This window comes from Nicotiana attenuata, chromosome 1 (genome assembly GCF_001879085.1).
Source record: "Nicotiana attenuata strain UT chromosome 1, NIATTr2, whole genome shotgun sequence".
NCBI classification, from domain to species: Eukaryota; Viridiplantae; Streptophyta; class Magnoliopsida; order Solanales; family Solanaceae; genus Nicotiana; species Nicotiana attenuata.
In genome coordinates, this window is record NC_031989.1 from 100,855,092 (window position 1) to 100,868,379 (window position 13,288).

Sequence of the window (13,288 nt, forward strand, 5' to 3'; positions counted from 1 at the left end):
ATGAAAAGAAAGAAGGGAGAATTGAAAATCGACAGAGTGCTCTATTTTTGGATACTTTCGGATGGAAAATCTTTGATGGAGGGGGAAATACAGATTATGGGTGATATAATTGTGTTAGTTGAGTTATATTAGGAGACTATTTGCTAGATTTATTTTCTTTCCATTTTTAATCAGTTGAAAGGTCCATTTTTTAAGGAATATACGTTACTGTATTCAATGATTCAACTCTTGAATACAGTTGAATACAACATCTTATTAACTGGATTTCCATGATTCACGCCTCTTTTTTCTAATTTATTCAAGAATACAGTAATCTAAATACATCAAATACATCTTAAAATATCTAAAAACGTATCTACAGGCTGTAATATAGCAAATGGTATCTATAGATAGCTAATTACCATTAAAAGATAGTGCTTTATAAAAATTTCTCTTTTGTGTAATCCAGAAGCCTGCTAGAAGCCTTGGGCCCAAAACTAACAACGGACAGTATGTATAGTCCAGCCCACTGAATCACCCATCTTGAACATGTGCAAAACCCGCCGTCTTCTCCTCCCACAAGCCACAGTTTGAACTTTCAACCCTCCATTGATAACCATGTGGAACTCTCCAGTAGAGAGTATTAATTGTTGTTGACAAAAAAAGAGCTTAAAGGCACAACAAAATGTTAACAAATGGGTGGAATGTAATGACCCGAGCGGCCGTTTTGATTTTTAAAACCCTGTTCCCCTAAATAAGACTCTCCGTATGTGCTTTTACTGTTTTATGACTTGTGGGGATGGTTAGTTCGGGATTTGGAAGAGTTCGGGTTGAAATCGGAACACTTGGTTTCTTAAGTTGGCCTTAAAAGGCTAAGTTTGACTTCGGTCAATGTTTTGAGTAAATGACCTCGAAATCGGGATTTGACGATTCCAATAGGTTCGTATGATGATTTCGGACTTGGGCGTATGCTCGGATCGGCTTTTGGATGACCCGGGAGTGTTTCGGCGCCTAATAGTGAAAGTTGGTTCCTTGAAGGTTTTTGAAGTTCTTTAAATTTGGTTTGGAGTAGGTTTTGGTGATATCGAGGTACAAATGGAATTTCGAGATCGGAAATAGTTCCGCAATGTCATTTAAGACTTGCACGCAAAATTTGGTATCATTCCGAGTTGATTTATAGAAATCAGACGCACGGAAATATTTTTAGAAGTTTTTGAGTTCATGAGTTAATCCACGTGTTTTGGCGTCTGATTCGTGGTTTTTGATGTTATTTCAGTGTTTCGATCGTGTGAGCGAGTTCGTATGATGTTGTTAGACTTGTGTGGGCATTTGGTGTGGATCTCCGAGGGCTCGTGGTGAGTTTCGGATGTTCAGAAGGTTGGGAAAACACTTAGTTTTCTGGTGTTTTATTACTGGTGCTGCAGGTCTCGCAAATGCGAGAATTTGTTCGCATTTGCGAGAAAGGCTTCGCAATTGCGAAGAAGCCTGATCTGGGTAGTGTCCGCATTTTCAACACAAATGCGACGTCAACAGTGCCCGCATTTGCGACACAAATGCGACCTCAACAGTGCCCGCATTTGTGACTCCTTGGTCGCATTTGCGACCTTGGCAGTAGAAACCCAAGTTCGCATTTGCGACCTTCGCATTTGCGAACTAGGTATCGCAAATGCGACATCTGAGACCTGTACACAGCTCTATCAAATGCGGGACTTAGGCCATTTAGCTCATTTTCTTTCATCTCTTGGGTGATTTCTAGAGCTCTTGGAAGGGGGTTTTCACCGAGCACTTTGAGGTAAGTAATTTCTACACAACATGAGTTAAATACATAGAATATGGGTAGATTAACATGTAAAAATTGGTGAAATCAATGGTTTAGATGAAAACCAAGATTTTTGATAAAAATGGGATTTAACCACGAAATTTGTTAGGGAACTTAGGGAAAATCATATATTTGAGCTCATGAGGTTATGGGTAACAACTTTCTTCAAAAATTTCCGAAATCCGAACACGTGGTCCTGGGGGGTGAATTTTAGGGATTCTTCAAATAGGCTTGGGAAATCACTTTGATAGTTCGAATACGAACTTTTGAACATGTATTGATTTTTTTGTATAATATTTGACTAGTTTCGAGTCGTTTGGCACTGAATTGAGGGTTTGGGCACAATCTTGGAATGAAAGTAGGTTTTGAGACGAGGTATGTCTCTTTTCTAACCTTGTAAGAGGGAATTAACCTTATAGGTGAATTAATTAAAATGTGTTTCTATTTGTGGGGCTACGTACGTACGAGGTGACGAGAGTCAGTACACAGCTACTAATTATGCTATTGTCTGGGCAGTCTAGGACCCATATCATGCTATACTTGCAATGTTTGCCCCTACTTGATAACTTAATTACTTAAGTCATATTAAAATTTGATAAATGAATTGTAAAAGGTTAAATTTCACTTACTTGAAGTTGTAAATGAAACACTTGACTATTATTGAGAATTTGTGTTTCTTTGAAGTATTTTTTATTTGAGGAGCGGGCCGAACGCCTCGGTAGCAGATAGATGCAACTATGGTGTCACGACCCCAACCCCGGTCGTGATGGCGCCCAACACGCTGCTAGGCAAACCCGACCAATTACATAACCTTAATCATTTTATCCAGCTCATGTATGAATTGACACAGATAATTATTGGGTCAAAATACTAAAATCCGGAAATAGAGTTAAACATGTGGGAATCCCAAAATATAAAATGAATACACAGCCCGTAGAATCCAGTGTCACAAGTCTGAGCCTCTGATACATGAGTATCAACCTACTACATATCGTTCTCTAGAAATGATGAAACAAAATAAATAAGATAGAAGGAAGATCAGGACTGCGAACGTCAAATGCAGCTACCTTGAAACTCCCAAATGTGATGCTAGGCAGAGAAGTCCTCACTCAGCCTCAGTAGTACCTAGATCTGCACGCAAGGTGCAGGGAGTAATGTGAGTACTCCGACCCAGTGAGTAGTAAACATAAATAAAGACTGAGAACAAGAAATCCTGAAGAGGCACAAAGTAATTCTATAAATACAGCAACTTGAACCCAGTAGCACAAAATCAGTAAAACAGTGAAAACAATTATAGAAATATCACAGCGGATAAAGGAATAAATGACAATTAAAAAGATGCAATGCAACACATAGACCGGTACTCTCCAGTACCCGCTGCGGCGTGCAGCCCGCTCCATTTGTATATCCTCGACGACGCTCACTGGGGGTGTGCAGACTCTGGGAGGGGCCCCTTACAGCCCAAGCGCAATAATAAGCCATCTCGTGGCATCAACTAGGCCCTCGGCCTCATATCAATATCAATACAATACCGCTGCGGCGTGCAGCCCGATCCCATACTCAGTCCAAAATCACATAAGCCTCTCGGGCACAATAATATAGAAATATTCAGCCCAAACTTTATTTAAAAATATTAATTAAGTTTCTAGTTTGAGAAAAGGTGGCTGAGTTTGCAAAACAGTATTAAACATTAGGACTGAGTTCAATGATATGATAAATGGTAAGAAACCGGTAGTAATAATCCCTGAAGGATTCAATCAATTGGCACGAAGCCCAAACATAGCAATTAGCTCAATTAAAATGATAATAAGTGAATTTCAGTCAAATACGCAGTACATTCATCTACCGGGACGGACCAAGTGACAATCCCCAATGGTGCTATACCCCACGCTCGCTACCTGACATGCAAGTCACCTCAATATAGCACTACGATGTGCAAACACGGGGTTTCAAACCCTCAGAACATCATTTACATCTATTACTCACCTCAAGCCGGCCAAAATCCTAGCTCGCTATGCCCTTGCCTTTCGAATTGACCTCCTCCTGCACCAAATCTGATCAAAACCACAACGAATACGTCACAATATGCCAATGGGACAATTCCCAATTGAAAATAATCAAAAAATAGTGAAAATCTCGAAATTAGCAAAACCCGAGCCCCGGACCCACTTTCTCGAAAATTAGAAAATTTACCATCAACGGATTCCTTATCTCGCCACGAGTCTATACATATAAAGAACACCAAAATCGGAGTCCAAATGACCCCTCAAATCCCCATTTTAGCTCTCTTAAGTTTCAAGCCCTAATCACCATTTTTGTCTATTAATTCCTTGAGTTTTCAGCTCTAATCTATGTATTTACACCATAAAATCGTGTTTTAGACTCAGAAATCCTTACCTCAAAGAAGTCCCTTGATTTCTCTCTTCCAAATCGCCCAAATTCTCCAAGTCCGAAGTGAAAATTATGAAACCCTTTGAAATTTCGCGAAGGAGAAATAAAACATCACTGACCAGTTATTTCTGCATTTGCGGCTCCTTAGCCGCATCTGCGACTTCCGCTTTTGCGGTTAAGTGTCACTTCTGCGGAATAAACCGCTTCTGCGGTGACAAGACCGCTTTTGCGGCTCCCGCATCTGCGGTTCCATTTTCGCACAAGCGGTTTCCCCTTAGATTTCCGAAATCCGCATCTGCGGTCACATTGTCGCATCTGCGACTCCGCAGATGCGGTCAGCCACTACGCAGCTGCGATACCTGCCGCTTCTGCGGCTCACCACTCGCTTCTGCGGTAACGCTTCTGCGGTCCCATTTCTGCAGAAGCGAAAATACCAGAAGCAGCTGCAAAATCTCAAGTTCACAAACCAAAACTTCCCGTCAGCCATCCGAAAATACCCCGAGGCCCCCGGGACCTCAACCAAAAGCACCAATCACCTCCTATTACATCATTCAAACTTGTTCCAATCATAGAAACACCTCAAACAACACTAAAACCATCATATTACATCGAATTCAAGCCCAAGTTCTTCTAAAACTTCCGAAACACGCATTCGATCAAAAACCCAACCAAAACACCTCCGAATGACCTGAAATTTTGCACACACATCCCAAATCACCTAACTAAGCTACTGCAACTCTTGGAATTCCATTCCGACCCTCGGATCAAAATCTCATCTATCAACCAGAATTCGCCAAAATACTAACTTCGCCAATTCAAGCCTAATTCTACACGGGACCTCCAAAATTACTTCCGATCACACTCCTAAGTCACAAATCATCCCCCGAAGCTAACCGAATCATCGGAATTCATATCCGAGCCCTCTAACACATAAGTCAACGTCCGGTTGACTTTTCCAAAACAAACCTTCCTTAAAGAGACTAAGTGTCTCATTTCCTTTTAGAACCAATCCAAATCAACTTGTTCACACCAAACACTGATAATGAAGCATAAAGAAATAGAAAATGGGGAAAACGGGGCGGTAACTCACGTGACGACGGGTCGGGTCGTCACATCTTCCCCAACTTAAACAAACGCTCGTCCTCGAGCGAGTCAAGAAACGTACCTGAAGCCTCAAATAGGTGAGGGTATCTGCTCCGCATCTCCCGCTCGGTCTCCCAGGTCGCCTCTTCTACGGGAAGACCTCTCCACTGCACTTTCACCGAAGCAACCTCCTTTGACCTCAACTTCCGAACCTGACGATCCAAAATGGCTGCTGGCTCTACATCATAAGTCAAGTCACCCTCCAGCTGAACTGTACTAAAATCTAGAACATGGGACGGGTCCCCAATGTACTTCCGGAGCATAGAAACATGAAAAACTGGATGCACGCCCGACAAGCTAGGTGGCAAGGCAAGCTCATAAGCCACCTCCCCAATCCTCCTAAGTACCTCAAAAGGCCCAATGAACCGCGGACTCAGCTTCCCTTTCTTTCCGAATCTCATAACACCCTTTGTGGGTGAAACCTTCAGCAAGACTTTCTCACCAATCATATAGGATACATCTGAGACCTTCCTGTTCGCATAACTCTTCTTCCTCGACTGCGCTGTACGGAGTCTCTCCTGAATCACCTTCACCTTCTCCAATGCATCCTGAACCAAATCTGTCCCCAACAATCTAGCCTCACCGGGCTCGAACCAACCAACTGGAGATCTACACCGCCTCCCATACAAGGCCTCATACGGTGCCATCTGAATGCTGGACTAATAGCTATTGTTATAGGCAAACTCAAGCGGAAGAAACCGATCCCATGACCCTCCAAAATCAATAACACAGGCGCGTAACATATCCTCCAATATCTGAATGGTGCGCTCGGACTGCCCGTCCGTCTGAGGGTGAAAAGATGTGCTCAACTGCACCTGAGTACCCAACTCTCGTTGAACAGCCTGCCAAAACTGAGAGGTGAACTGAGTGCCCCGATCTGATATGATGGAAACTGGGACACCATGCAACCGAACAATCTCCCGAATATAAATCTCTGCCAGCCACTCTGAAGAATAAGTAGTACAAACCGGAATGAAGTGCGCGGAATTGGTCAGCCTGTCTACAATCACCCAAATAACATCAAATTTCTTCAATGTCCGTGGGAGTCCGGTAACAAAATCCATAGTGATCCTTTCCCACTTCCACTCAGGAATAACCATCTGCTGATGCAAGCCACCCGATCTCTGATGCTCATATTTCACCTGCTGACAATTAAGACACCAGGCTACATACTCCACAATATCTCTCTTCATCCTCCGCCACCAATAGTGCTGTCTAAGATCCTGATACATCTTCGCGGCACCCGGATGAATGGAATACCGCGAGCTATGGGCCTCCTCCAATATCAACTCCCGAAGCCCATCCACATTGGGCACGCAAATCCGGCCCTGCATCCTCAACACACCATCATCCCCAATGGTCACATCCCTGGCATCATCATGCTGAACCCTGTCCTTAAGGACAAGCAAATGCGGATCATCGTACTGACACTCCCTGATGCGGTCATACAAGGAAGACCGAGAAACCACACAAGCCAACACCCGACTGGGCTCTGAAATATCTAGTCTCACAAGTCGATTGGCCAAAGCCTGAATATCAACTGCAAACGGCCTCTCTTCAACTGGAATGTACGCCAAGCTCCCCATACTCACCGACTTCCAGCTCAAAGCATCAGCCACTACATTGGCCTTCCCCGGGTGATACAGAATAGTAATGTCATAATCCTTAAGTAACTCTAACCATCTACGCTACCTCAAATTAAGATCCTTTTGCTTGAACAAATGCTGAAGACTGCGATGATCAGTGAATACCTCACAGGATACGCCATACAAGTAATGCCTCCAAATCTTCAATGCATGAACTATAGCAGCTAGCTCCAAATCATGAACGGGGTAGTTCTGCTCATGGGGCTTCAACTGACAAGAAGCATAAGCAATAACTCTACCCTCCTGCATCAAAACACAACCTATCCCAACTCTGGAAGCATCGCAATATACCGTATAAGAACCTGAAGCTGATGGCAACACCAATGCTGAAGCTGTGGTCAAAGCCGTCTTGAGCTTCTGAAAGCTCTCCTCACACTCGTCCGACCATGCAAATGAGACACCCTTCTGAGTCAACTTGGTCAAGGGCGATGCAATAGAGGAAAAACCCTGAACAAACCGGCGATAATAGCCTGCCAACCCAAGGAAACTACGAATCTCTGTGGCTGAGGACGGTCTAGGCCAACTCTGCACCGCCTCTACCTTCTTCGGATCAACCTGAATCCCCTCGCTGGACACCACGTGCCCCAAGAAAGCCACTGAACAGAGCCAGAACTCGCACTTGGAGAACTTTGCATAAAGTCTCTCCTCCCTCAATCTCTGCAATATAACTCGCAAATGCTGCTCGTGCTCCTCCTGACTATGCGAGTATACCAGGATATCATCAATGAACACTATGACAAATGAATCCAGATAAGGCCGGAATACACTGTTCATCAGATGCATGAATGCTGCTGGGGCATTGGTCAGCCCGAAAGACATGACAAGAAATTCATAGTGACCATATCTAGTCCTGAAAGCAGTCTTATGAATATCTGAATCCCTGATCTTCAACTGGTGATAACCCGAACGGAGATCAATCTTGGAAAACACCCTCGCTCCCTGAAGCTGGTCAAACAAATCATCAATGCGAGGTAGGGGATACTTGTTCTTGATTGTTACCTTGTTCAATTGCCTATAATCGATGCACATTCTCATTGTGCCATCCTTCTTCTTCACAAACAGAACTGGTGCACCCCAAGATGACACGCTAGGCCGAATGAACCCCTTATCCAGGAGCTCCTGAAGCTGCTCCTTCAATTCTTTCAACTCCGCTGGTGCCATACGATATGGCGGAATAGAGATGGGCTGAGTGCCCGGCACCAGGTCAATACAGAAATCAATATCCCTGTCCGGCGGCATGCCCGGCAGGTCTGGGGAAACACATCGGGAAAATCTCTCACAACTGGGACATAATCAATGCTAGGAGTCTTAGATCCCACATCTCTCACAAACGCCAAATAGGAAAGACAACCCTTCCCAACCATACGCTGGGCCTTCAAGAAAGAAATAACTCTACTAGGGATATAATCAGTCACACCANGCAAAGATTTAAGTGTGGGGTGTTGATAATAGGTGAATTTGACTATAATCACACCTTAAATAATCACCTTCTTGTGTAGTTTTAATGCTAAAAGTGATGGCAAAATGCTCTTATTAGTGCTTTTCATGAATTGTAGGTGATATATGTATAAAGACTGCTAAGGAGCAGTTTTGGAGTCAAAAGTGATGAAAAAGAGGCCAACTGTGAAATTTCCTAAGTGACCCGTGCAAAAACAGGCCGAAGATTCAGTGAACTGGATCCACCGCGGTTCCACCGCGACCGCGGCAGAACCGCGGTGGGAAGCAGCTGCAGAAGTTCAGAGATTCCGCGAGGGTGTTTGGCCGCGGTTCTACCGCGACCACGGCAGAACCGCGGCAGGCGCAGAAACTTCTGGGACCAAAGTGTCAATTACGGGATTTTTAGACCTAAACCCTATTTAAAACATTAGACTTCGCCCAAGAGAGGCATGTATTGATTTTTTAGGTTTCTTAGCAAGGAAAACAATTGTGAGAAAGTACTCTAAACATCTTTCTTCTTTTCTTTTGATTTTATGATGAATTCAAGCTTATTTTATGTGCCCATAGACATGAGTAGCTAAATTCCTTGTCTAAGGCTTTGATGGAACCTATTGGGTGATGAACTTCTTGTTTATGTGAATACAAATTGCTCGTTTAATCTTTATTTGTTCAACTTCGTGTTCGTTGTAGTTAATTGACAGGATCCTCAATTGGCTGTGCCTATTTAGTGTGCATAACTTGGAAAAGAGTGCATATTTAGGGTATTGTTGAACAACACCACTCCTAGATTATTAGAGGAATCTATGATTGCGGGTTTAAAGGCGGGATTAGGAATAACGAAGCCTTGGGTGCGATCTAAATTGAATTGTGCTAAATAAAGTAAGCTAGTGTATCTCGGGAGAGTGCAATAGTAAATTACTGTGATTACTCGGGAGAGATTTACCGTAAGATTAGCGTTCATGATTGATAGAGATGTGTGGATAAATTTGTATGAGCATAAACAGAAGGGATTCCATCAATAGGGGAAATCATTGCCTTAGCTTTTTCTTATAATTGTTTACAACCTTTAATTTTTACTTAGTTACAGCCATTTAGTTATTTGCAAGCTAGTTATTAAAGAACACTCAACGGAGGTTCGAATATTTGGGAAGCTGGTTCTGAAGACTTAGTGGGTCTGAAGATAGCAGTTGATAGGTTAACTCTCTGTGGATTCGACCCTGGGCGTAATACTCGGGTTATATTTGCAACGTCCGTAGAGTCCATTTTATAAGGCATAGTTGGGCGTGATCAGCAAGTCGTAACAAGAGTTATGAGATTGGAACATTTTATCTTTGAGAGGTGGTGCTATTTGTTGAAAATCAAAAAAGCAAACAATAATTACTAACTCTACCAAAGAGGTTGAGCTAATTACTTTAGCTTCAACTAGTGAGGAAGCGAATTGGTTGAGATATTTATTATTTTAAGTTTCTTATTTTTAAAGACCAATTCTTCCTATTTTAATTCATTGTGAAAGCACCGCTGCTATTGGTAGATTACAAAACCGTTATTGCAACTGTAAATCCAGACCTATAAGGAGGAAAGTATAATATTATGTGATATTTGAAAAGTGGTACCATTAATGTTGATTATGTTAAATCTTGTGATAATCTTGTAGATCCACTGACTAAGGCCTTAGCAAGAGAAATGGTCTGGAGCACATCGAGGGGGATGTGATTGAAGCCCATAAACTCATAAGTTATATATGAGGAAATCCAACCTGGGACTAGAGATCCTATAACCAGGTTCAATGCGAAGAACGAATCATATGATGACTTGTTATGAAATGCACTATTATATTTATTATTATTATTCCATCCCTACGGTGTGAGTGCATTTATCCTGTAATGATTTGCGAGGTTGAGTTTTATTAACTCTTAGTGAAAATCTGTAGCTCGTATGAGTGGGGTGTTAGAGTTACAGGGGCACCCTTGACAGATTTCACCTATGTGAGTGTGGAAGTAGGCCGCTTTCTACGAGAATTGGGCTTATTCTCAAAAACACTCATGAAAATCGGGATAGCACAAGGCCGTAATGTGCTGGCTAATAAAGCTCATGTCAATACCTTGATTATTATGTGTAAGCAGTGATACTTTATTTCCCTTAAGCAGTCATAGTTCAAGTCTGAGATTACTACTGACTCTGGAGTAGAGATTGCTGTTTTACTAAGTGGAGGTTCAATGCAGAGCACACCTTCATTATGCATAATAGTCTCCCTTCAACTGGTAAACTCTCTTATTTTAATATTAAAAATTAGTCGGGGAATGTTGGTGTTAGTGCATTTTAATATTAAAATTATAATATTAAAATGCATTATTTCTTGTGAGATAGTGGTTATAAATTGGCAAGAAAGTGGTCATTATTTTGGTGTAACTCTTGAAACCACTAGTGCCATGATCTACCACTAATTACCCACTAAATATTAAATTTTGTAACCACCAACCATGTTCTATAACTTTATTATGCCACTACTTTGTTATTTATTTCATGGAAGAAATTCTACACCTATAAATAGTGGTATTTCTTCCTTGTGTTTGGTGTGGGAAAAATATGGTAGTGTGTATGAAAAAAGTAAACTCGGTGTAGTGAAAAAGAGAGGTATGAGAAGGAGAAAATCTAAGTCTCCAACTTATTCTCTACAAAATAGAATATTATTTTTGTTGAAGGAAGGTGTTCATTTTGGTAGAGCTTTGGCTCAACAACTTGTCCAGAGTTTGTTTGAGTGATACGACGTTGTCGGGCTGTTGTATCCTGGAGGGGACAAGTCAAGAGTATTACTGCTGGACCGGTAAAAATGCTACCGCAGTGGGCTTGAATCTCCTTAAAGAGAGCGAGATATCTGCGCCTCAGCCTGAAGAATATTTATTTATTTTTCTTCATTTTATTTTTCAACTGTAATTACTTGTAATTTCACCAACAGTACCAAAACTTAAACCCGCGTACATCCCATGCCTTATCTCCCACCCATATAGTCTACTGGAGACAAGCTATATCAGTCTTCCTCTTATGGAGAATCCTTGCTAACTCTATAGACTTCCCCGTCAAAGTCCCTATGTACCAACACCCAACCCTCAACCTGGAGGCATCCTTACCACCCCTACCTCTTGTCCCCACCCCCACCCCTTTGAGGACCCCCTTCCCCCGAGGACATGACCTTACCTTGTCATCATTCAGTACAACCACTATAATCTAATACACACTAAGCAAGAACTACGACAGAAGCAACAGCGAACTAATAAACAAGGCAAACCGTCCGAAACTAAAAGGCACAGAAGTAGAGACAAAACTAATGAACTAGGAATGATAGTAGAAGCAACGTATGTGAGACTAAATACCCTAAAGGATGCTAAAAGCTCCGCAAGCAAATACAAGTGAGGTAAACAGATTAACCACAATTAGAGCATAACGACTAATAAAGAACACGCTAGGAACAAAGCAACATATGAATAGGATATCGAAAATGGAAAGTAACAAAACAAGAACACTAAGAACAAAGCAACATGTTTTAACATAATATATGAAAAACAGAATGTAACAAAACAAGAACACACTAGTGACAAAACAACAGGTTTTAACGGAGTATATCGAAAGCGGATTGTACAACAAATGTAATATTGTCCAAACGGTAAGAATTATCTTGTTATATTTCATTTGTACTAAGAAGTACTAAAATGGAAAAGAAAAGAAAATACTACTTAACATTGTTGGTTTCCCTTTTTTCACGGTTTATAAGATTGTTAATCGCATATAACTTACCGTGAAAACAAAATTAATAGCTAAATTTAAATCATATCCTATCCTTTTCGTTTTATGTGAGGTGTCCTGTTGAATTTGGAACCTAGAAATAAAAGGAAAAGATTTGAATATAAATTAATTATATGTACAGTACTAAAATCGCCTTTACCAACAATATTTTGAGAGATGGTACGCGCACATATCTTTTTATCTTTCAACTCTAATAAAAAAATTTGCTTTTATACTAAGTCGGCTCCAACAAGTCATGCCAAAATAGTAAGACAAGTGTGTGCTAGAGTTGGATAGTTTTCAAAAATATAAAGAAGTATTAATTTTGGACTAATCAAAGAAAAGGTATTTTGCAGAAAATGGATGCATGTAACTAAAATAAAGAATTACTACTATTTTGAAAGGAAGTCAAAATTGTGGTAAATATAATATACGATAAATAATAAATAAATCTTAGTTTTCTCTCTTGAACATGATTTTTTTTCTGTTATAACCATTCGACAAGTTTAATAAATACTACACTTATTATTAAAGATAAATTAGATAATGTTAGCGAGTAATACATGTATTAATTAGAGTAATGTTGTCACGACTCCAATCCCGGTCGTGATTGCGCCCAACACACTGCTAGGCAAGCTCGACCAATTTAATAACCTTAACCATTTTTTTATCCAGTTCATGAATTAATTAACACAGATAAATTACTAAGTCATAATACTGAAATTCTGAAATAGAGTTAAAACATGCGAAAATCCTAAATATCAATACTACTACACAACCCGAAGAATCCGGTGTCACAAGTCTGAGCCTCTAATACATGGGTATCAACCTACTACATATCGTTTCTCTAGAAAATACGGAAATAAAGCAATAAGATAGAAGGAAGATCAGGACTGCGGACGTCAAATGCAGCTACCTTGATATTCCCGGATAAGCTGCTAGTCAGAGAAATCCTCACACAGCCTCAGAAGTACTTGGATCTGCACGCAAGGTGCAGGGAGTAATGTGAGTACTCCGACCCAGTGAGTAATAAACATAAATAAAGACTGAGAATAAGAAATCCTGAATAGGCACAAAGTAATTATATTAATAC